This window comes from Tamandua tetradactyla, chromosome 7, assembly GCF_023851605.1.
Source record: "Tamandua tetradactyla isolate mTamTet1 chromosome 7, mTamTet1.pri, whole genome shotgun sequence".
Taxonomy (NCBI): Eukaryota; Metazoa; Chordata; class Mammalia; order Pilosa; family Myrmecophagidae; genus Tamandua; species Tamandua tetradactyla.
In genome coordinates this window covers 74,197,229-74,223,453 of record NC_135333.1, presented here as the reverse complement: position 1 = coordinate 74,223,453, position 26,225 = coordinate 74,197,229, and the positions used below count along the sequence as shown (strand labels likewise).

Below are 26,225 nucleotides of genomic sequence, written 5' to 3'. Positions count from 1 at the left end.
ACATTTCCTTTTCTTCCATGAAGAATACCATACCCTCCCTGAAATCCTCTGCTTATTGACATTTAGTTTTGGCATATTGTGTTTGTTACATTCAATGGAAGCATATTACAATGCTACTGTTAACTAGAGACCCTAGCTTGCATTGATTATATTTTTTCCTGTATACCATCCCATTTCAACCCATGTCAATACCATTCATTTGTTCTCCCTCATACAAAGTCATTCTTGTATTTGTATATTTAATCACCATCACTGTCCACTGTATGCATTCCTTAGTTAAACTATTTCAGTCTATATCCCTTATCTTTCCTTCTGGTGTCATACATGCCCCCAACCCTTCTCCCTCAACCATACTCACACTGAGTTTCTTTCAGTGTACATATATTATCATGCTACCATCAGATAGTATTGTGCTATCCATTTCTGGATCTTATGATTTTTTTCGTTTTTTTCTTCTAGCTGCTCCAAGATACTGGGGACCAAAAAAAAAATCAGTGTAATGATTCAGCAGTCATACTCATTTGTTAAATCCTATATTCTTGGTTATACTCCTCCTACTGTTTTTGTCCTTTCCTCTTTTTTAATAGGCATTTAGGGCAATAAATTTCCCTCTCAGCACCACCTTTCTGCTTCCCATAAGTTCTGATATGTTGTGTTTTCATTTTCATTTGTCTTGAGATATTTTGTGATTTCTATTGTGATTTCTTCCTGGACCCACTGGTTATTTAAGGGTGTGTTGTTAGTTAGCTAATGAGGTTGAACTTAATTGTAAAGGAATAGATAGAAGTGAAGGTGGCTCACTACTGGGTCTATAAGTAATATTACCATATTGAAAGTGAACATGATTGAAAAGGGTTGTATAGACCCATGTGTCCCACCAATTAACATTACAACTATAAATAAGTTCTTGCATGAAAAAGAGGTGTGTTTTTTAGCCTCCATATATTTGTGAATTTTCCCACCCTCTGCCTGTCATTGATTTTCAGTTCCATTCCACTATAATTCAAGAAAGTGTTTTGTGTAACTTCAATCTTTTAAAATTTATCGAGACTTGCTTTGTGACCCAGCATATGGTGTAACCTTGAGAATAATCCATGAGCAAAATGTGTACTCTGTTGTTGTGGGGTGTAATGTTCTGTAAATGTCTTTTAAGTCTAGTTCATTTATTGTGTTATTCAAAGTCTCTGTTTACTTATTTATCCTCTGTCTAGATGTTCTATCCATTAATAAGAGCAGTGAATTGAAGTCTCCAACTATTATTATAGAGGCGTCTGCTTCTCCCTTCAGAGTTGTCAGTGCTCGCCTCATGTATTTGGGGCACACTGGCTTGGTGTTATGATTGTTGCGTTTTTTTTGATGAATTGTTCCTTTTATTAATACATCATGTCCTACTTCGTCTCTTTTAATTGTTTTATATTTAAGCTCTAATTTGTTGGATATTAGTATAGCTACCCCACTCTTTTCTGGTTGTTTGCATGAAATTTTCTTTTCCAACTTTTCACTTTCAGTCTGTATTTATCCTTGGGTCTAATGTCAGTCTCTTGTAGACTGATATAGATGGGTCCTGTTTTTTAGTCCATTTCTGCAAGTCTATGTCTTTTGATTGGGGAGTTTAATTGATTAACTTTTACTGTTATTAGTTTAAAGCAGTGCTTTCTTCTACCATTTTGACTTTTGGATTTTATATGTCATATCTTTCTTTTTTCTCTTTTTGCCTTTACTGATAGTCTTCATTTCTACAGTCTTCTCCAGACCGCTTTCCTGTCTTTTCCTATCTGCCTATAGTGCTGCCTTTAGTATTTCTTGTGGAGCAGGTCTCATAGTCACAAACTGTCTCAGTGACTGAAAATATTTTAAACTCCCCCTCGTTTTTGAAGGACAGTTATGGTGGGTATAGAATTCTTGGTTGGCAGTTTTTCTCTTTCAGAATCTTAAATGTATAGCCCTGCCTTCTCATCTCCATGGCTTCTGCTGAGAAACCTGCACATAGTTTTATCAGGCTTTCCTCATATGTGATGGATTGTGTTCTAGTTTGCTAGCTGCCAGAATGCAATATACCAGAAATGGAATGACTTTTCAAAAGGGGGATTTAATAAGTTGCTTGTTTACAGTTCTAAGGCTGAGAAAATGTCCCAATTAAAACAAGTCTATAGAAATGTCTAATCAAAGGCATCCAGGGAAAGATACCTTAGTTCAAGAAGGCCGATGAAGTTCAGGGTTTCTCTCTCAAGTGAGAAGGCACATGGTGAACACAGTCAGGGCTTCTCTCTCGGCTGGATAGGCACATGGTGAATATGGTGTCATCTGCTAGCTTGATCTCCTGGCTTCCTGTTTCATGAAGCTCCCCAGGAGGTGTTTTCCTTCTTCATCTCCAAAGGTCGCTGGCTGGTGGACTCTCTGCTTCATGGTGCTGCAGCATTCTCTGCTCTCTCTGAGTCTCTCTCAATCTCCAAAATGTTTCCTCTTTTATAGGACTTCAGAAACTAATCAAGACCCACTCAAATGGGTGGAGACATGTCATCCCCTAATCCAGTTTAACAACCATTCTTAACTAAATCACATCAACCAGGGAGATGATCTCATTACAGTTTCAAATATATAGTATTGAATAGGGATTATTCTACCTTTAAGAAATGAGATTTATATTAAAACATGGCTTTTCTTAGGGGGCATACTTCCTTTCAAACCAGCACAGATTGCTTTTTTCTTGCTGCTTTCAAAATTTTCTCTTAGTCTTTAACATTTGAAAATCTGATTAATCAGGTCTCAGAGTAGGTGTATTTTGATCTATTCCCTGGGGTCTGCTGTACTTTTTGGATCTGTAATTTTATGTCTTTCATAAGTCATAGGAAATTTTCAGTGATTATTTCCTCCTTTAGTCTTTTTTCCCCTTTTACCTTTTCTTCTCCTTCTGGGACACCCATAACATGTATATTAATGTACTTCATGTTAATTCTCTGAGACCCCGCTCATATTTTTCCATTCTTGTGCCTATCTGTTCTTTTGTGTGTAGGATTGCAGATATCCTGTCCTCTAGTTCACTAATCCTTTCTCCTGCCTCTTCAAATCTGCTGTTGTAATTATCCATTGTCTTTTCATCTCTTCTATTGTGCCTTTCATTCCCATAAGTTCTGCCATTTGCTTTTTCAAACTTTTGAGTTCTTTATGTTCACCCAATGTTGTCTTTATATCTTTCATCTCTTTTAGTGTATCTTCCTTTAAATTGTTGATTTGATTTTTGATGTTGTTTTGCATGTCTGTTTGAACATCCTTAATTAGTTGTTTCATCTCTTGTATCTCATTTGAAATGTTGGTTTGTTCATTTGACTGGGCCATATCTTCTATTTTTCTAGCATGGCTAATTATTTTTTGCTGGTGTCTAGGCATTTGATTTCCTTAGTTTATTCTGGAGGTAGTTTTTACTCTTTTACCTAGGTTTTTCTTGTTGTTTGTTTTTGTTCCTCTATCTGTTCTTTGGCACTCAGTTCAACTTATTCTAGACCTTTAGCATAGCTTCTGTTTAACTGATCAGAATTTTAAGTTTTCCTGAGGGTGAGATCAAGCAGGTTATTAGAAGCCTCAAGACTCTATGCTTTTTCTGTCCTGCCTAGCATGTGCCACTTGTCAGCCCACAGCTTACCACCAGCATGAAGTGATGCAGAGTCTTTAATTCTCAATAGCCTCTTCCTGCCAGGGGAGTGGTTGAGACAGAGGCTGAGGTGGAAGTCAGGCTTGGGTTGCTTCTGTTTTCCGGACCTGGGGCCTGAATTCTCTAAAGGAGGGCAGCCACTTTAGCTGGCCCTGCACCCTTTACTTGGGTACAAGATACACCTTAGGCAATTATCCCCATTCATCTGATTATTTGCTTTGACTCTCAGACATGCCTTAATTCCACTTGGGGTAGTGCTAAAGCCTGAGAATGCTCACAGTTCTTTCTAATGAGTTGTTAAGATGTTTAAAAAAAAAGAGTACAAAGACTTTCCAGAGCCTGACCCCAGCTTCTCAGGTTCCCCAATGAAGGGCTGGAGTTGGCACATGGTTCTGTGTGTCCTTTTGCTCTATGTGCCCCCTTTTCTTGGGGCTCAACCCTTTTCCAATATTTTGTGCTCATTAAACTCAAGAAGCCTCTGTGCTTTTTTTTTTCTGGGGGAGGGGGAAAAGCCCTGCCCCCTATCTGCCAGGGCAAAAATTCCCAATTCCTTTAGCCCTTCTGACTCTAGGTTTATCTGTGCTCAAAGCCTGTTTTCATTAGTCAGAATTTGTTAATTAATTCCATAGTTGGAGCTTGGTTGAGCTACCTCCCTTATTCATAGTAATATCTATTTGTTTTTCTCTCAGGGAACCAGTCTGCTATGCCTGTGAGGGAGGAGCACCACCTCTATGACTTTCAAGGCTTGGAGTTCTGTGTAGGGTCTCAGCCATTCCACCCACTCCAGGCTGGTATACATGTGCATCTAGCCATTGATGTCCCCCCTACGGTTGTCCCAATTACTGTTAAGAGAATTTCAAGTAGAGAAAAGGGGGGAAAGGGAAAGGTAATTTGGCAAAAGTGGGGGCTGAGGATAGGGAAAGGACAGACTAGATCCCAAAGACAAAATTTACCTATTTACAAATTTTCATAGGACCAGATCTCTCCTGCAATATAAAATATCTGAAAGCTGAATGTTTCTAGTACCAGGGATGGTACTCAATATAAGCTTGTTTACATCTAAATCAGGTACAAATTGTATAGCTTTATGAAAAGTAACAGTGAATTGTTTTGCCAGTTTTCAAAGTGTGATGTTTTGGACCATTTCATATCATTGCTTATATAAGTGTTGTTGCTATTATTATTATTTGCTGGATTTGCTTTTTTAAACACTGATTTGATGATTGGAATTGGCCAATAATTTCCATATATGTATTGTCTTTTGTGGTTTTCTTATCCAAGTTATCTTAATTAAAAAAGTGTTAGAAAAGTGTAGCTTCTTTTTCTATTTCACAGACAACTTTATGTAAGATTGGATTTTATGTTCCTTGAAGGTTTGTTGTTGGGAATCAAATTTTTTCAGCCACAAAAGCATGTTCAGGTCCCAAACCCTGGTCCTGTGGATGTGAACCCATTTGTAAATAGGGTGTTTAAAGATGTTTTAGTTAAGATATATGAAAACTCATTGATGGTAAGTCTTACTCCAATATGGCTGAGGTCCTTATAAGCAAAGAAAATTGGGCAGGGTAGGAGAAGCCATGGGAGAAGTAAAAAGCTGGACATGAACAGAACCCAGAAAAGAAAGGAGAAGCTATCTCCACATGCATTGCCTTATGACAGAAAAATCAAGGAACCTCAAAGATTGCTGTCCAGCCAGAAGTTACTGACCCTGAGAATAAGCAAATGTTCTAGACTCTGAAACTGTGAGACAATACATTCCTGTTGCTGAAGCCAACCCATTGTATTATATTTCTTTAAGTAGCTGGGAAAATAAAATAGTATGGTAGAATCCACCCACAAGATATATCTCTGTCTGCCCTCCTCTGGGCTCCAGCAAATGTGGCCATATTTCAGTTCCTAAAACCTTCTGAGCTCTTTTCTTCCTAAGTGTTTTTGCATCTACTGTCTGCCTAACCTCACCACACCCCTATGCAGGCATTTCCTAAATTTCCTAAATGCAGGTGGATTTCTCTCTTGTTTTTCTCTGTCTTAGCATCATGATTATTTTCTTCATGCTAATTATTGTGATTTATCATTGGCTTCATGACTTGTTGGTTGGTTTATTAGTGTTCTCAATAAGAAGGCAGGGTATGTGTTTACATCGTTCACCCAATATTTAGCTTAGTGCCTGATATATAGTGACCACTTAATAAATATTTGTTAAGCAAGTGATTGAGATGGAGTGGTAGAGATGGAGACTCCAGAGACCTCAGGATTCCTAACTTTGCTTTCTAGTTGAAAGGCCTATTCTCCCTTTAAATATTACCTTTCATCTTTTCCAGTGAGAAAAACAGGAAGTTAAGTGTGGCTAAATCATGTTTTCCTAAATTATCATCACAGTAAACTAGAAGGGTTCTAGGAAAATGGATACCCATGCTACATCTTGTCCTCCTATTGGCTTTTGTGAATCTTTGGGTTATATAGTCATTGAACTAATGCTGATTCTTATTTCCAGAGGCTCTATTTTGTTTATCTCCAGTGATATACTTCACGTTGATGTCTACATTATCTAATAATATTATAGCCACTTCAGCCTACTTATGCTTGTAGTTTGCATGGCATATTTTTTTCTAACTATTTATTTTCAACTTATCTGGATCTTTATATTTAAAGTGTGTCTCTTACAGGGACCATATAGTTTGGTCTTCTTTTTTATCCATTCTGACAATCTCTGTTTTTTATTTAGAGTGTTTAGTCTGTTTATATTTAATGTAATTTTTGGTTTGATTGAATTTGTGTCTACATTTTGTTCTTTGTTTTGTATTTTCCCCTTTTGTTTTTTCCCCCATCTGTTATACATTTTGTGGCTTCTTTTGAGTTAATTGATTATTTTTTTTAATTCCATTTAAATTTATCTATTAGCCTTTTTGCAATTTTTGCATGAAAGCTCTAAACATTACAATATATATATTCCTCCCTCCCCTTCCATTCTTCCTCTCCCCTTTCCCTCTGTTTTTCTCCCTGCCCCAGTTTCCTATTCCCTCTTCTTTCTTTTAGCTCCTTAACATTAAAAAGAAAATGCTGCTATCAGTGAATTTCAGGCCTGGGATTCTGACTTTTGGCTATAGCAACAGCAGTAAGAAGTCATTTGTTTCATTGGCTCAGCCAATGGCCGCACTTGGTCCAAGCAACAGTACCCCTAGCAGCAGCAGTGGAAGCAAGGGAAATGACCAGCTGAGCAAAACCAACCTATACATCCAGGGATTGCAACCAGACATACTGACTATGACTTTGCCAGACTGTATCAGCCATGTGACAAGACTGCCCCACTAAGGCCATTCTGGACAAAACTATAAACAAATGCAAAAGCTATTCCATTGTGGACTTTGACAGTCATTCAGCAGCACAGAGAGCTATAATAGCACTTAGAACAGTGGTTTATAGAGACAGATGGCAAAGTAACAGTAGCAGGACCCTACGAACTAATACATCTCAAACTTCACACCATCAGTGGATTAGCGATAACTGGAGGGGATACTAAAGCCCTTTGCCCAGGTTATCTCCACCCAAACACTTTGTGACATTGGTGGAACCAGCAGAGGGATCAGCTTTGAAAGGATGAAGTCTTCAGAGAAGGGTGAAGTCATTATCACCCACTTTAATCTAAGATATATTAAGATTCCCCATAGAGTACAGCCCTGTTTGATCCCTTGCTATGCAGATTTTCTGATGGTGGGCCAAAGAAATGACAGAATCAAGGAAAATTTTGTATCAAGTGGATGGACCTGGCCAAGGAATGGAGACATGGGTGGTATGGACTTGACCTATGACACCACCAAAGCTCTTCAGAACAAAGTTTTACTCAACTCCTTATAACATCACCCCCAACGAGGATGCTAGCTCAGACTGCACTCTCCCTGTATCTTCTATCTTCAGTGTCTTCATATCAGAGATTGATCAGACATCTCCTCTATAAGTACCTAACCTGGTGTGGTAGTTAGATTCAGCTGTCAACTTGACCAGGTGAAGACACCTAGTTCTGTTGCTGTGGACATGAGCCAATGGTATGTGAACCTTATCTGTTGCTGATTACATCTGCAGTCAGCTAGGAGGTGTGCCTGCTGCAATGAATGACATTTGACTTAATTGGCTGGTGCTTAAATGAGAGAGCGCAACGTAGCACAGCCCAAGCAGCTCAGCATTCCTCATCCCAGCACTCACAGCTCAGCCCAGGCTTTTGGAGATGCAGAAAGGAATCATTCTGGAGAAAGTTGTTGGAACCCAGAGGCCTGGAAAGAAGGCCAGCAGAGATCATCCTGTGCCTTCCATGTAAGGAAGAACCTCAGTGGAAAGTTAGCTGCCTTTCCTCTGAAGAACTAACAAAATAAGTCCCATTTTATTAAAAGCCAATCCATCTCTGGCATGTTGCATTCCAGCAGCTAGCAAACTAGAACACCTGGCTTGGAGGTATCACTAGTCATACCTCATGCAGTCTTCATGTTCAGTTCTGACATCAGGAGTAAATCATCCTATTTCTCTCCAGCCTGCCCCCAGGATGCAACCCTTTACCCAGCAATTGTCTACCTCTCCATCACTAGCATGGGCAGCATATACCAGCAGCTACAGTTATGCAAGGAGCTTCCATCTCCCAGTATACATCTGTGCCTTCTTCCAATATTTTCAATGGATACTCCCTCAGACCATGGGGTCTAGTCTTTCCATTTCAACAAGTAATAGTAGCAAAGCCTACCTACCTTGCTTTTCACAACTTTTAATTTTGTGGATATCCTTTTTGAATGAAATTTCATATGGATTTTTTTGGGGGGCTAGTCACAGAACAAGGTAGAACATTAAATGGGTAATTTGGAATTGGCTTTTCCTCCTTCTGTCCTACCAAATCCTGGAGAAAAGACTAAACTTTGGCTTAAGGAGGCCAAGATGTGACCTTGGCTCATTAAAGAGACAAGCTTACATTCTTTGAAAGCCATTGTTGAGCCAAATGTGGATGAAGATCAGGTCTTCCTTGACATGATCCAGAAAAATGGACTTAATGCTTTCTAACTCTTCTCACTGCTGGGGCCAATACCGTCTGAGCATGTATCTTTCCCAGCTATTGCTCTTCAGGAATACCTGCTTTCCTGCCTCCTGGAGGATTTTCTTTTCTTTTCTGCCTGGGTCCCTGGTGGGTCTCTTCCCTATTGCACATCTGTGCTCACAGTCTTTGCAACTGTGACGTTGCTGAATCCACTTAGGTTCCATCCACTGTGAAAGAACAGCGGCCTCACCTACAGTGTTTCTCAGCTTAAGGCAACTTTGTCTCCCAGGAGACATTTGACCATCTCCAGAGATGTTTTTGATTGTTGTACCTGAGGAAGAGCTGTTGCCATCTAGGGGATAGAGAACAGGGTTGCTTCTAAATGCCCTACTATGCACAGGATGCCACCAATCCCCCCCCCCCCACACACACACACACATAACAAGGAATTATCTGGTCGAAAAAATAGAAATGGCACCAAGGTCAGGAAACTTTGATATAGACAATGTTTTCATTGCCTCCATAGGGTCATAAGTCATGGTAGATTCCCCACACCCACCCTGGACACACAGTGCCTTTTCACACTTATGCAACTAGTTGGGAGAAACAAAACTGAAGTCCTTAACTTCTTTCCATGTTTTGACTTCTCTGCATACAACAACAGCTGACCTTGAAAGGCTTTTGACTGTGTGTGTGCATACCCCAGGCCCACACATATACAGAGGGATTGAGGCAGCTCTCATCCCTGTGCAGCGATGGGAAAAAGCAAAGCTCTGTATAACTGGCCAATCTTTCCTTGTGTGTTTTGAGTTCCTTTCCTAGGGAGCCAGGGTATCAGAAATAATTTGCCCTCTGATGGAAGGAGGGAGCTAGGATAGAAAAAGGCAATAAATCTCATCTGGTTATTTACAAGGTCCTTAAAGAAAGCCTGTATCTTGCTTTTAGCTTGGTTTCCTTCTGCAAGATCTGACAATGCCCCTGGAGACAAATGGGTAGAAAGCCTTTGCTCTCTAGGAGTTATAATCATGCGCTAGTCTTCTCCCAGTAACTTCCTTACTAACTGAAAGAGGAATCTGCTTTCTTCACTTTACGGTCAGGTGCCTTTCCACCAGACAATCAGCACAAAAATCTGGCGATTGGAGAAACAGGTGTTCATTACATTGGCTGCATGTAGAGGAAAGAGATGGTAGGGGAAAAAGTAACTGTAGTATCAGTTGTTGCTAATAGAACTTGAGCCCACCTTTCCCTCCCCTACTGCCCATACTAGAATTGAGAGTCCCAGTGCTTTGAACCTCTAGTCTTTCTCTTTGGATTCATGATGTGTAACATGTAATTTGTGATAAGAACTGCATAAAGGTAGGGGATGGAGGAGTATAGGGAGATCGTTTGTTTACACTACTGAAGTTAAGTTAGTATCAAAGCCAGCAAGATTCTTATAGATTCAGGATTTTAAATTAATCTCTATGATTATTGCAAAGAAAATATCAGAGATTATCCAAGTCATAGTAACAGAAATTAGAGTACAAGGGAATGGGGAGTTAATGCCTAATGGGTATAGTGTTTCTCTTTGGGGAGATGAGAAATGTTTAGTAATGGATGGTGGTAAGAGTACCACGACATTGTAAATGTGATTAATCCCTCTGAATAGTATCCTTGGGAATGGTTGTGATGGGAAAGTTTATGTTGTATATATGTTCCCACAATAAAAAAAGAAAGATAAAAATATATACATATATATATTCCTAACTCTACAGTGTCTTAGAGTTAATATTTTACTGCTTCATGTAAATGAAGACCTTGGCAACCATTAAAGTCTATTCACCAAACTTTTCTAGCATTTATGCTATACTTGTCATATGTGTTCCATCTCTATGTTAGAAACCGATATTAAATGTTATATATTTTCTCCAATCTCATTTTGTTTAAAATTTTAAAAAAAATTTTAGGTACTATTCTGATATTTTCTGGGACACGCATGAAAACTGAGGCCTGTTTTTTTAACCTCAGAGGACTTCTTGTTTCTGAAACTGTCTGCATGTGTTTATAAATCTCTGAGAAACCTTCAGCAAGCAATTTTATTGGAACACCCAGTTATAGACTCTCACTTAATAAACTATGTTCATTTATCCTCTTTTGATTTAAATTCCAGTGAGCAACCAGTCCTTCTTTCTCTCACACAAACCAGTTCCCTGTTATTTCTTCATGTAAAATCAAATGTTTATGGCCTGTTTCTAATACTTTGGCATCCAGCAGTCTGTAAAATTAACCTTGCTGTCCTCTATTTTTCTGTGTATCCTTTTGAGACAGTATCTGCCTTATGGCTTTTCCTCACTTGATATATGTTTTTGCTAAGACTAAATTATCCTCTTATGTGTAGTACTTTTCATACCTGTACCAGTGCTTTTGAAAATATTTCCCTTTTCTTAATTAACATTTTAAAAAAAAATTTTTATTGAGAAAAATCTTCATACACACACATTTTATATATACTGCACAATCAATTACTCACAATATCATCACATAGTTGTGCATTCATCACCATGATCATTTTTGAAAACATTTGCATCACTCCAGAAAAGAAATAAAAAGAAAAAGAAAAAACTCATACATACCATACATCTTTGTATTGATCACTAGTGTTCCCGTCTACCCAATTTATTTTACCCATTTTCCTCCCTATTATTTATTGATTGATTTTTATCCCTATTTTTCACTCATCTGTCCATACCCTGGATATAAGGAACATCAGACACAAGGGTCTCACAATCGCACAGTCATTTCATAAATGTTACATCTTTATACAATTGTCTTCAAGAATCCAGGCTACTGGGACACAGGTCAACAGTTTCAGGTACTTTCCTCTAGCTACTCCATTATACCATCAACTAAAAAGAGATATCTACATAATGCATAAGAATAACCTCCAAGATATCCTCTCGACTCTGTTTGAAATCTCTTAGCCACTAAGACTTTATTTTTTCTCATTTCTCTCTTCCCTCTTTTGGTCAAGACTTTCTCAATCTCTTGATGCTAGGTTCTGGCTTATCCCAGGCTTTCTGTTCTATTTTGCTAGGGAGATTTACATCCCTGGGAGTCATGTCCTACACAGGTGGGAATGCAGTGAGTTCACATGCTGAGTTGGCTTAGAGAGAGAGAGACCACATCTGAGCAACAAAAGGGGCTCTTTGGGGGACTCTTAGGCCTAATTTTAAGTAGGCTTAGCCTATCTTTTGCAGGAATAAGTTTCATAGGAGCAGACTCCGAGATCGAGGGCTCAACCTATTGATTTGCTTGTCCCCATTGCTTGTGAGAATATCAGACATTCTCCAAATGGGGAAGTTGACCACCTCCCCTCTTCTCCTCATTCCCCAAAGGGACCCCACAAATACTTCTTTATTCACTACCCAGATTGCTCTGGGATACATCAGAGCATCACACTGACCTGGACAAGCCAACAAAATCTCATTCTCTATTCAAGATTCCATATGCTTGTGGAGTTCAACTAAACTGACCATACAAGTTAAATTAGGAAATGTACTACCTGAAACATAAATTTTGCACCAAATAAACATCTCAACCTTTAATCTCACCTACAAGTTGAGGTTTAAAAATATGGAAAATATCCTCCTTTACCCAGTCCTCTAGTACACCTCAGTCGTATCCATATCAGCTTCATTCATATCTCTAGTTGAAGTCTGATCCATTTTTCAACTTTTTAAACAGTCCCTGTATGGGATACTGCTCACTTTCATAGTTTCAGAACTCTAACTTTGAGTCTCAGGTGTCACATAAGTTCCCAAAATTTCTAGGAAAGACCATGTTATATACAAACAGCTCAGTATCTCAGAATTTAGAATTAACAGTTACACCTCGTGAATATATGTGATTCCTGTAAAAGTTTATAGTCTAGGACCCTTTACAATAAGCCCCAACCTGATAACCCATGCTCTTGACTTCAGTTCACTGAATGTTTATATTATAGTTAGTCCAAATGATTGAGACATGATAACATTTGTCTTTTTTTCATGTCATTTCTTTCAAAATACAGCTCTTAATGTTCATACACATAGTTGCATGAGTCACAACTTCATTTCTTCTTTCAGTCACTCAGTAGTCCATTGTATAAACCATAGTTCCCCCTTTCCATTCCTCAATCGTTGTACCTTTAGGCCACCTCCATTCATTGTGGGTTGTGAACACTGCCACCATAAACACCAGTGTGCAAATGTCCATTTGTATCTCGAGACTCAGTTCCTCCAGGTAAATACTGAGCAATGGAGTCTCAGAATCATATGGAAAACCCACCCCTAGCCTCCTGGTGGAACCATCACACAGTCCTCCAAGGGCCAGCACCTCCATTTCTCCACCGATAGTGAATAGGTACATCTCTCTCTCTCTCTCTCTCTGCATTTTCTCTAGCACTTGCTTCTCTCTGTTCATTTTTAAACAGTTTTATTCACACATAATACAATCCAGACTAATTGTACAGGCGTGTGTTCACCACCATACTCTATCTGAAGACATTTTCTTTTCTTCCACACAGAATCCATACCCCTTTCCCAATCCCCCAACCTGTTGACATTTAGTTTTGGCATAATGCCTTTGCTAATTCCGTGGAAGCATATTACAGTGTTACTGTTGACAATAGACCCTAGCTTACATTGATTTACTTTTTCCCATATACCATCTGTTTTCAACACCCTGCAATACTGACATTCATTTGTTCTCCCGCATGAAAAAATATTTTTTAATTTGTATATTTAATAATCATCATTGTCCATTCTAGTTATTCATAAATTATACCATTCAGTCTGCATCATCTATTTTTCCTTCTGGTTTCATATACATCCCAGGTCCTTCTCCCTCTATCATACTCACATTCATCATCATTCAGTGTACTTATTGTGCTATAATCAGGTAGTATTGTGCTAACCATTTATGAATTTTTACAATCAGTCCTATAGCACTGTCTGTATTCCTTCAGCACCAGTTGCCCAATCTCTATTCTATTTCTATCTCCCAATAACCTGTGCACTTAACTTTAATTCTCCAAGTTCACTCATTAATGTTAGTTCATATAAGTGAGACCGCACAGTATTAGTCCTTTTGTTTCTGGCTAATTTCACTCAGCATGATGTCCTCAAGCTCCATCTACACTGTTCCTTGCTTCCTGACTTTATTCTGTATTACAGCTGTGTAATATTCCATCGTATGTATATACCACAGCTTGTTTAGCCACTCATCCATTGATAAACATTTGGCCTGTTTCCATCTCTTGGTAAGCATAAATAATGCTGCTATAAACATTGGTGTGCAAATGTTTGTTTGTGTCCTTGCCCTCATGTCCTCTGGACAGATACCTAGCAATGGGATTGCTGGATCATGTGGCAACTCTATTCTTAGCTTCCTGAGGAAACACCAAACTGCCTTCCAGAGCGGTTGCACCATTTTACATTTCCACTAACAGTGGATAAGTGTGTCTCTTTCTCCACATCCTCTCCAGTACTTGTTATTTTCTGTTTTTTTACAATGGCCATTCTAGTGGGTGTCCAATGATATCTCGTGTTTTGATTTGCATTTTCCTAATAGCCAGAAGTTGAGCATCTTTTCCTGTGCCTTTTAGCTATTTGCTTTTCTTTTTCTGAGAAGTATCTCCCATTGCATAGGCTGCCTTTTTACTTTCTTGGTAAGGTTCTTTGATGCACAAAAGCGTTTAATTTTGAGGAGTTCACATTTATCTATTTCTTCAATGTTCGTGCTTTGGGTGTAAGATCTAGGAAACCACCTCCTATTACAAGATTTATAAAATGTTTCCCTATGTTTTCTTCTAAAAGTTTTATGGCCTTAGATCTAATGTTTAGGTCTTTGACCCATTTTGAGTTAATTTTTGTATAACATGTGAGATATGGACTCTGTTTCTTTTGCATATGGATATCCATTTCTCTAAGCCCCATTTATTGAAGAGGCTGCTCTGTCCCAGTTGGTTTGACTGCCTTTTCAAAGATCAATTGTCCATAAATGAGAGGGTCTATATCTGAACACTCTATTTGATTCCATTGGTCAGTATATATATTTTTGTGCCAGTACCATGCTGTTTTGACAACTGTAGCTTCATAATATGCTTTAAAGTAGTATGAGATATAGTAGTGTGAGACCTCCCACTTCATTTTTCTTTCTCAAGATATTTTTAGCTATTTGAGGCATCTTGCCCTTCCAAATAAAATTGGTTACTGGTTTTTCTATTTCCGCAAAGTAAGTTTGGGGAATTTTAATTGGTATTGCATTGAATACATAAATTAATTGGGGTAGAATTGACATCTTAACTATATTTAGTCTTCCAATCCATGAACACTGTATGCCCTTCCATTTGTTTAGGTCTTCCATGATCTCTTTTAGCAATTTCTTATAGTATTCTGTATACAGGTCTTCTGCATCATTGGTTAAATTTATACCTAAATATTTTATTCCTTTGGTTACTGTTGTAAATGGAATTTTTTTTCTTGATTTCCTCCTCAGATTGCTCATTACTATTGTATAGAAACACTACTGATTCTGGGGTGTTGCTCTCATATCCTGCCACTTTGCTGTACTCATTTATTAGCTCTAGTAATTTCACTGTAGATTTCTCAGGATTTTCAATATATAGTATTATATCATCTGCAAACAATAAGAGTTTTAGTTCTTCCTTTCCAATTTGGATACTTTTTTTTTTCTTTTTCTTCTCTAATTGTTCTGGCTACAACTTCCAGCACAATGCTAGATAACAGTGGTGACAATGCACATCCTTGTCCTATTCCTGATCTTAGGGGGATGATGTTAGCTGTAGGTTTTTCATATATTCCCTTTATCATGTTTAGGAAGTTCCATTCTATTCCTATCCTTTGAAATATTTTCATCAAGAAAGGATGTTGAATTTTGTCAAATGCCCTTTCTGCATCAATTGAGATGATCATGAGATTTTTTTTTGTTTTGAGTTGTTGATATGGTGTATTACATTAATTGATTTTCTTATGTTGAACCATCCTTGCATACCTGGAATAATACCAGTTAGTCATGGTGTACAATTCTTTTAATGTGCTGCTGGATTTGATTTGCAAGCATTTTGTTGAGGTTTGCTTTTGTTTTTGTTTCTGCATCTGTATTCATTAGAGAGATTGGTTTGTAATTTTCTTTTCTCGTAGTATCTTTGTCTGTCTTTGGTATGAGGGTGATGTTGGCTTCATAGAATGAGGTAGATAACTTTCCATCCTCTTCAATTGTTTTGGAGAGTTTGAGCAGGATTGGTACTAATTCTTTCTTGACTGCTTGGTAAAATCCACGTGTGAAGTCATCTGGTCCTGAACTTTTCTTTTGTAGAAGATTCTTGATTACTAATTCAACCTCTTTACTTGTGATTGGTTCATTGAGGCCATCTATTTCTTCTTGAGTCAACATTGATCGTTCATGCCTTTATAAGAAGTTGTCTGTTTCATCTATGTTGTCTAGTTTATTAGCATATAGTTGCTCATAGTATCCTCTCATTGACTCCTTTATTTCTGTGGGGTCAGCAATTATTTCTCCTCTTCTATTTCTGATTTTATTTATTTGCATCCTCTCTCTTCTTTTGTTAACCTAGCTAAGGGTCCATCATTTTATTGATCTCTCAAAGAACCAACTTCTGGTTTTGTAGATTTTCCTGGTTGTTTTCATTCCTAAGTTTCATTTATTTCTGCTCTAATCTTCATTATTTCTTTCTTTTTGTTTGCTTTGGAGTTAGTTTGCTGTTCTTTCTTTAGGTTTTCCAAACGAACAGTTAATTCCTCGATTTTTGCTCTTTCTTCTTTTTTAATATATGCATTTAAAGCAATAAATTTCCCTCTTAAAACTACTTTTGCTGCATCCCTTAAATTTTGCTGTGCTGTGTTTTAATTTTCATTTACCTTTAGATATTGACTGATTTCTCTTGTAATTTCTTTCTTGACCCAGTGGTTGTTTAAGAGTATGTTGTTTAGCCTCTATATATTTGTGAATTTTCTGGCCCTCTGCCTGTTATTGATTTCCAACTTCATTCCATTATGATCTGAGAAAGTGTTTCATATTATTTCAATCTTTTTTTTTTATTTATTGAGGTTTGCTTTGTGACCCAGCATATATTCTATCCTTGAGAATGATCCATGAGCAATTGAGGAAAAGGTGTACCCTGCTATTGTGGGGTTTAATGTTCTTTAAATGTCTGTTAAGTCTAGTTCATTTATTGTATTATTCAAATTCTCTGATTTTTAAATTGATCCTCTGTCTAGATGTTCTATCCATTGATGAGAGTGGGAAATTGAAGTCTCCAACTATTATTGTAGAGGTGTCCACTTCTCCCTTCAGTATTGTCAGTGTTTGCCTCATATATTTTGGAGCACTCTGGCTTGGTTACATCTTCTTGTTGAAGTGTTCCTTTTATTAATGCATAGTGTCCTTCTTTGTCTTTTTTAATTGTTTTACATTTGAAGTCTAATTTGTCAAATACTAATATTCCTGCTCTTTTCTGATTGTTGTTTGCATGAAATATCTTTTCCTGACTTTTCACTTTCAATCTAATTTTGTCCTTGGGTCTAAAATGAATCTCCTGTAGACAGCATATAGATGAGTCCTGTTTTTTAATCCATTCTGACAGTCTATGTCTTTTGATTGCAAGTTTAATCCATTGACATTTACTGTTATTACTGTAAAGATAGTACTTTCTTCTATATTTTGCCTTTTACATTTTATATGTTATATCTATTTTTTTCTCTTTTTACCTTTACTGATATTCTTCATTTATACACTCTTCTTCAGGCCTCTCTCTGCTGCCTTTTCCTATCTGCCTGTAGTGCTCCCTTTAGTATTTCTTGCAGAGCCAGTCTCTTAGTCACAAATTCTCTCAATGATTATTTGTGTGAAAATGTTTTAATCTCCCCCTCATTTTTGAAGGACAGTTTTGCTAGATTTGGAATTCTTTGTTGGCAGTTTTTCTGTTTTAGAGTCTTAACTATAACATACCACTGCCTTCTCACCTGCATGGTTTCTGCTGAGAAATCCACACATAGTCTTATTGGGCTTCCTTTGTATGTGATGGATTGCTTTTCTCTTGATGCTTTCAAAATTCTCTCTTTCTTTTTGACATCTGACAGTCTGATTAGTAAGTGTCTTGGAATATGTCTATTTGGATCTGTTCTGTTTGGGCTATGCTGCACTTCTTTTCTCTTGGATCTATAATTTTATGTCTTTCATAAGAGAAGGAAAAATTTCAGTGACTAGTTCCTCCATTAGTCTTTCTCCCCCTTTTCCCTTCTCTTCTCTTCTCCATCATGATTATACATGATGATGTATAATCATGCGCTTCATGTTGTCATTCAATTCCCTGAGACCCTGCTCATATTTTTCCATTATTTTCCTTATATTTTCTTTTGTGTGTTGGATTTCAGATTTCTAGTCCTGTAGTTGACTAATCCTCTCTTCTGCCTCTTCAAATCTGTCATTGTAGGTTTCCATTGTTTTTCTTCTCCTTTTTTAAATTATCTCTTCTGTGGTGTCTTTCATTCCCATAAGTTCTGTGTTTTGTTTTTTCAAACTTTCCATTTCTTCTTTTTGTTTGCTTAATGTCTTCTTTATATCCTCCCTCAACTCATTGATTTGATTTTTGATGAGATTTTCCATGGCTGTTCAAACATCCAGAATTAGTCATTTCAACTCCTTTATCTCATTAGAATTGTTGGTTTGTTCCTTTGACTGGGCCATATCTTTGATTTTCCTAGAATGACTTGTTATTTTTTGCTGGCATCTAGGCATTTGATTTCCTTAATTAGTTTATTCTGGGGCTTGTTTTCACTCTCTTACCTAGGATTTTCTTGCTGGATAACTTTTGTTCTCTGTTCTTTGACATTCCATTCAACTTATTTTAGACCTCTATCATAGGTTCTGTTTAACTGATCAGAATTTTTCAGTTCTTGTTTTTCTGTTTCTTCCCCTGCCTGTATGGAGCCTTTCTTTTTCTTTTTTTTTTAGGGAGGATCTCCTCAGATATTATAGACCCCAATCAAATTCCCCTGACTGGACTAGCCCATGTCTCAGGAGGAAAGAGTCATCAGCATCAGTTTTCCCTGAGGGTGAGACCCAGCAGGTTGTCAGAGTTTCCTGAGAAGTCTCTTGACTCTGTTTTTCCTATTCTGCCCAGCATGTGGCACTTGTCTGCCTGTAGCTTCCTATCAGTGTAAAGTGATGTGGTGCCTTTAATTTCAGCAGACTCTCCCTGTTGGGGGCATGGTTGAGACAGAGGAGAGGTTGCAGTTTGTCCTTAATTGCTTCAGTTTTCCAGTCCCTGGAAAACTGAATTCCTTGGGGGAGGGATTCCACTTGAGCTGAGTCCTACCTTTTTCTTGGGGAAGGTATACCCTTTAAGAAATTAACTCCTTTTACCTGATTAGTTACTTTGTTTCTCAGAGGAGTTTAATTCCACCCTTGCCTGGGGCAGAGCTGGTGCCTGAGAAGGCTTCCAGTTCTATCTAATGAGCTGTTAAGTAGTAGAAACAAAGCAGAAAAAAAAATCCTTTCAGAGCAGGACCCCTGCTCCTGGAATTTGTCAATCAAGAGCTTAAGTTTGTAGGCGACTCTATGTATCTCCAGTCTTAATGCTCCCCTCCTCACCCCGCATTTTTTAGGGTCCAGCCCTTTTCCAGTATTTTGTGCTGTCCAACTCAAAAAGCCTCAATTGTGGGTTGTTTTTTTTCCCACTTCCACTCCATCCCTTCTCTGCTGGGGCAAAAACTCCTAGTACCTTTAGTGCTTATTCCAGGATTATCTGTGCTTGGAGCCTATTTTCAGTAGTCTAAATTCATTAATTAATTCTGCAAGTGGATCTTGATTGAGCTTAGCCATTGCTGCTAGTAAAGTCTGTTTCCTTTCCCCTTGGGGAACCAGCATGCTGTGCCCATGTGGGCCTCCGTGGCTTGGGGGACTTACAGTTTTATGTGGGTTCTCAGCCAGTGTGTCTTGTCCAGACTGGTATATGATGTGAGTCAGGTCACTAATGTAGCCCAAGCGGTTGTTCTGTACTGTTCCTGGCTATTTACTAGCTGCTCTGGAGGACAAACTAAATCCCACACCTCACTAAACCACCATCTTGCCCCCGCTTATCCTTTGTTTCTGCCTTAATGTTTATGCTGTTGGTTAATAGCTTTTGAGGACTAATTTTAATCCTTTGCCTTTGATTCCTTGCAGAAATGTTTTCTTGACTCTGCTCCAAAGCTAAGAAACCATGCAGATGCACGCTAGCTTTGCTACTGAATAGCTTGTTTGACTTTGTCAGTCACTCAATTCCTTTGAGCACCAATTAACATTAAATGATTTGTTTCCTTCTAGCTCTAACATTTAATGTTCCTATGACTTGGTCTGTTCTTTTAGTGATACACAAACACTGCCCAGCAGGGGATCGGGTTTGGGGAAGTCATAGCAATATTATCACCCATTCTCTGTCACATGCACACATGCCCCCCTCCTCTCTCATTATTTTCTGACACTTCTGGTTTTGATTGTTACCCTTAGAATCTGCCTCCATATTTCTCCTGTTTCTCAGATTCATACCTTACTGCCTGTTCTTTGCTCTTCAAAAACCTGCAGCATTCATGTTCTTGAGTCTGTTTTTTCACTCATTTCATCTACCTGGCAATCCTTGTAGCTCTGCTTCTGGCCTTGGACTGTACCGCTGACTGCTGAGTTTACCAGAGAGTTTTCCTGAGTTCAGTTCCTTAATCCTCCCACCAGAGGCTTTTTCTCTAAGTGGCCTCACCTGGGACTGAAATTCCATTCTACCATGTCCCTGGTCCTTCCCAGGATATGAATTACTTGGGATACATTCTTGTAAGTGACAGGGTATCTAAGAAAGAAAATGGACAAAGTTGGAAAGGCTTATGAAGTCAAGTTAGTAAAGAAGAGAGGTGGGACTGGCCCAAGATAAAAGTATAACTTAGGGAAGTTCATTTTCAATGCTCTTCCATATCTCTCTTAGAGCCATTTCCTTTCTTTAGTAATCTACCTTTCAAGACACCCAGTATGCTCCTACTATCCCTTGTCTTCTTAGGAGACACCATAGCAACCTCATCCATTTCTCTGAACTCCAAATTCTAGATCACTGCCATGTCCAACCTTTCCTCCACTCACCTGCAGAACCTTGTTCTCTGTTAGTCAAATCAAGAAACCTGTGTATTAAATGCAGACAGTGGTTTGACAAGTTTCCTTTTCTGGATAACATGACAGAACATGAAAAAAGGAATTGGAATATATGGTTTAAAACCACGTTCTACTGCTTACTATCTGTGATCTTGACCAAGTAACCTACCTTCTCTTGAATCTCAGTTTCTTTTTCCTTAAAATGAGAGATGCTTTTTCTTTCTTTCTTTTTTTTAAAAAATATTTTTATTGTAAACCTTAACAAACAAGCATGCAAGCATTCTTGACATATGAACATTCTATACATGGTATACAATCAATGGCTCACAATATCATCACATAGTTGTGCATTCATCACCATGATCATTTTTTTAATAATTTGTATCTCTTCAGCAAAAGAAGTAAAACAAAAAAGAAAAAGCTCATATATGCCATATCCCTTACCCCTCCCTCTCATTGACCACCAGTATTTCAATCTATAAATGTATTTTAACCTTTGTTCTCCCTATTATTTATTTATTTTTTATCCATTTTTTTTTACTCATCTGTTAATACCGTAGATAAAAGTAGTATCAGACACAAGGTTTTCACAATCACACAGTCACATTATAAAAGTTATATCATTATATACTTATCTTCAAGAAACATGATTACTGGCACACAGCTCTGTAGTTTCAGGTACTTAGGTCTAGCCACTGTAATACACTGTGAACTAAAAAGGGGGTATCTATATAATGTGTAAGAATAACCTCCAGGATAACCTCTTGATTCTACTTGAAATCTCTCAGCCACTGACACTTTCCTTTGTCTCATTTCTCTTTTCCCCCTTTTGATTGAGAAGGTTTTCTCAGTCCTTTGATGTAAGTCCCAGCTCATCCCAGAATTTCTGTACCACATTGCCAGAGAGGTTTATGGCCCTGGGAACCATGTCCCAGGTAGAGGGAAGAGGATAGTGAGTTCACTTTCCATGTCAGCTTAGGGAGAGAGGGCCCACATATGAGCAACAAAAGTTCTCTGGGGGTGACTCTTAGGCCTAATTTTAAGTAAGCTTAGCCTATCCTTTGCGGGGATAAGTTTCATAGGAGCAAACCCCAAGATCGAGGGCTTGGCCAATTGATTTGGTTGTCCCTATTGCTTGTGAGAATATCAGGAATTCTCCAAATGGGGAAGTTGAATTTTTCCCCTTTCTCCCTGTTCCCCCAACAGGACTTTGCAAATACTTCTTTATTCACTGCCCAAATGTTATCTGGGATATATGGGGGCATCAGACTAACCTGGACAAACAAACAATATCTCATGTCCTATTCAAATTTCCATGTACTTATGGTGTTCATTTAAACTGACCATACAAGTAAAATTAGGAAATAGCATTAATCAAAATATAAATTTTGAAAAAATATATAAATTTTGCACCAAATAAACATTTCTCCCTTTAGTCTCACACAGAAGTTGAAATTTTAAAATATGAATGACCATCTATTTTCAACACCCTGTAATACTGACATTCCTTTGTTCTTCCTCATGCAAAAACACTTTTTAATATGTACATTTAATCACCATCATTGTACACTCTAAGTTTTTTTAAATTATACCATCTCAGTCTTTAAGATACTATTTCTAATGGGGCTTTTATGGGATTTATAGATATAGTGTTAGCACAATCTCTTTGTAAGTACCGTATAAACATAAAAGTTTTTACTTGGGATCTTACTTAGGAAATATGCTTTTCAGTCTCACTAGATTACATTTCCAATTTGAAAGAGGTCAGTTCATTTGGAAAAAGATAAAAAAGAGTCATTATGCTGAGGACACTTATTTTTTCCTTTGATAACGAAGGGAAAAGAGTAAAAAATATAAAAAAAGAAGCTGGGAATTAGAAAATGAGATTTTTGGACAGGAGAGCCCTTTCTCACCTATCTACCCACATTTTGGAGAAAAGACCCACTCAGTTTAATAATGGCTATTTATTGAATACGTGTCAAGTACTTTACAAACATTTTCTCTTCTTTTCAAGAGACCCTTCAGAGCTTGTGACGGGAGAAGGAAATGGTTACTTAAACAGGACAGGGAATTTTTACGAAGTTGCATAGCTGTGGCTGGTAGAACCAGGTCCAAAACTCGGCTTTATCTAATTCTAACACCTGTGCTTCTTTTTACCAGCCCATCCTCATCTTATTTCCCCAAGAAAGTCTACTGATTTATTCCAGGAGCCACAAACCATCCAGAGCACCTGGATCTCCTTCAAAATATGTTCAAAAAACAAAGAGCAGACATGTTTCAAAATAATTGGAAGTTAACTGGCCTAAAAGCCCTTGGGTTAGACCTGTTAAGACTGAGCTGTTGGTTGAGTAGTCTCACCAAAACTGGGTCTGTTGTAGAGCACCCAATAAAGGGGAAAGTGCTTTGGCAAGTATGAGCCCATCCAAAGGTTGGCACCTGAAACTATAAAGTGAGGGAGACTAAAGGAGTCGCTACATCATGACACTGTGTAATTATTTTATATTGGTGCAATTCCTACTTGGCTGCTGGTTTAAGCCACATTGCGTGTCTGAAATGGAAGAAGCCTTTGTAAGTAAGGTAGAACTGAACAAGGTAAAGACCTCAGCCAGGTGGCCTGGTGCAGGAGACCCTCAAGTCACCACCTCTTCCTGCATCCACATTGAATTTGAGTCTGGGTCCATACTCTTCACAGGACTGGTTAAGGGCTCAGAGGCCTTCAAGGAGGATTTCCCTTTCATGTGGCCAGGTGCCCTTTCACCATCAACACCCAAGAAATATTTCAAGTTAACCGTAGTCGTGAAGGCTGGAAGCAGGGGAAGAGAATGGAACATCATTGGCCAGGAAGCTTTATTTGATTGTTTAAAACCTGATTATACCCTAAGCAAGTGAAACCTGAACCAAATTTCCCTTTAAATGTAAAGTCTTTGGTTGGAGGATAAAACCCTCTCTAGAGTTTCCCTTTTTCTCCTAGGTCTCCCTCAGGCAGGGAACTGGTATTGAGGACTATAAGAGAAAGAGAAGGGAAAAAAAGAGCTCTAAACTGAAATGCCCAAATCCGATTTCAAATTCCTCGGAGAATTTGCATTCATCTACTGATTTGACTATGCAACTCCAAGCTGATGCAAATGGCATTTGCAGACTTTAAGTAAGAGGAAGAGGCTGGGGAGGGGAAGCTCTTGTGGACTTGTATTTTGGGGATAGGCTTATGCTTTGGGAGGCTGGCAGAGTAAGGGAGTTCTGACTTTCCAATTTGTGTTGAAAGGTAATCTACCTTATTTTGGTCAGGGTCTTGACCGAGGGTCGTATATGTTTTGAAGAAACATCTAAGTGGCAGTTCAGTTAACCAGAGACTGAAGGTTTTAGAAATATCTCAGCAGTTGTCATTGGGTGATTTCCCCACTTGGGATTCTATAGACTCAGAATTAGAAAAATTTACAGCAGTGTGTGTGTGGGTTGGGTGGAGGGTTTAGGAGACAACAAAGGGAAGGGAACTAACATGTATGTGCTTGCTAGGATTGTTACACATTTCCTTCACTTACTCCTTTCAACACTGCTTTGAGGAAAATAATTCTACAAAGACCTGAGATGCAAACCTTAAGTGAATTGCCCAAGGTAGTGGTAGATGGAGCTAGAATCCAGTCCAGAAGCTGTCTCTCCTATTGTTCCACACAAAGCTTCATCCCAGACTGGAAAGAGGAGGCACACCACCTGCTCAGGTACACATTTCCCTTTTCCAGGAAGGAGGCAGGAGTCTAGAAAGTGCGTGATGTTCAGAGAATCTCAGAGCTTGATCTCCTGGTTTCCCGCATGGCCTGACTCCTGGGGCTTTAGGATGTGTTCCCCAATGCTCTGAACTGTCTTCAAAATTAATGTTCTAATTTTCCAATCCACAAACTGAACACAAATAATACTGTTTTATGCACATGTGAGCTGAGCCAGAACTTCCTTAAAAACAAATTTAAAAAAATCAAGGAACCTAGCAAACCAATTTAAAATAGAATGAAACCCACACATTTCCTAAAGCTATTGACTGGAACAAAACCAGATCAAAACATTCTCTGTAAACTTGAATCAAGCCAATATTTCCCTTGGGTTGAGTCCATTGCCGCAAGTAAATGTCATTGAGTACTCTGGTGCTCCTTGAAGCTGAGCACCTGGCCCCTCCGTGGGCGGTGCGGTGAGAATGCCAGGCTGGGGCCTTGGCTCAGACAACAATGGGTGTGGGAGGGCTCGGAGTAGCCCCTCACCTGGCCAGTTCTCTGACTTCTCATCTGTAAAGTTGAGAAGGTTGGATTAGTCCCATGATGTTTGAACTAAAACAAAATGAAACAAAAATGCTGGAAACCTTTTTTAAAAATTTATTTTTGGGAAATCCCAATGTGTAGAACGCATAAAAGCAGGGCTACTTTGAATGAAGCAGTAGTTGGTGACTCAGTAAGTCCAGATTAAAGGTAAAAATAACAACAGTTCATATTTAATGTACCATGTGCTTTTCTAAGGCCTTTCTCTGTAATATCCCAACATTTAATCCTTACAACCATCCCTCTAAAGGAGGTATTATTATTATCATCATCCCAATTTGACATTTGAGGAAACTGAGGTTCAGAAAAATTAAGTAAATTGCCTGGAATCCAGGCACTCTGACCATGAAATGTGCCTGTTTAACTGCTCTGCTGCCCTCCTAGGTCAGCCAGCCTAAGGCACTAAATCAGAATGGAATGAACCAGAAACTTGGTACCAATGAACGAAAGTCTCTATTTAGGAGTTCTGATATAACTGGCAAAATGTGAGTTGGATATTGAAATGTGAGAGAACCCTCTGGTAGACAAGATCCTGACTAGTACTGCCTGTCTCTGATGAGTTTGGCTCCCTGCACACACTTGTCACGTGTTGAGATTGCAGGCTGTTCCCCCAGACTGGAAGCTCTTCGCCTAACTGCAATAGCCTGAAATTCTGAAAAGGAATGATTCACTGTATAATGCTATTTACCAGGAATGAGTGATTTATTTTATTATCTAATTTTAAAATCCTTTAACCTGCCTCTCAAGAGGCTTCCTATTTTAGAAATTCACAAAAGAAAAGAGACAAAGGAATATGAACCATAAAGCAGCAAAAAAAAAGTGTTTTGCCAACATGACAGATAGAATAGTTTGAAAACACTTTTTGAAGATCGTTTCATCACAATAGACATGTAAAATGCCTCTATCATTTACGTGTGAGTGACTAACACTACCCAGTTATGAATGGAAAGATAACTATCTTTCAAGATGGTTTTAAAGTAAAAATGCATGCCATGAATTCCTTATTTTGTGCATAAAAGAGGCACACTATTTTTATTAGTAGAAAATCATTTTCTCTCTATCCCTGCTGATTAAATGTTAATCAAAT

The 26,225-nt window shown here is 38.4% G+C and overlaps 1 pseudogene; it reads left to right on the top strand.

Annotated features, from left to right (window-relative positions):
• Positions 1–6,706: 6,706 nt before the first annotated feature.
• LOC143689823 (RNA-binding motif, single-stranded-interacting protein 2 pseudogene) lies at positions 6,707–8,403 on the top strand (annotated as a pseudogene).
• Positions 8,404–26,225: the final 17,822 nt, after the last annotated feature.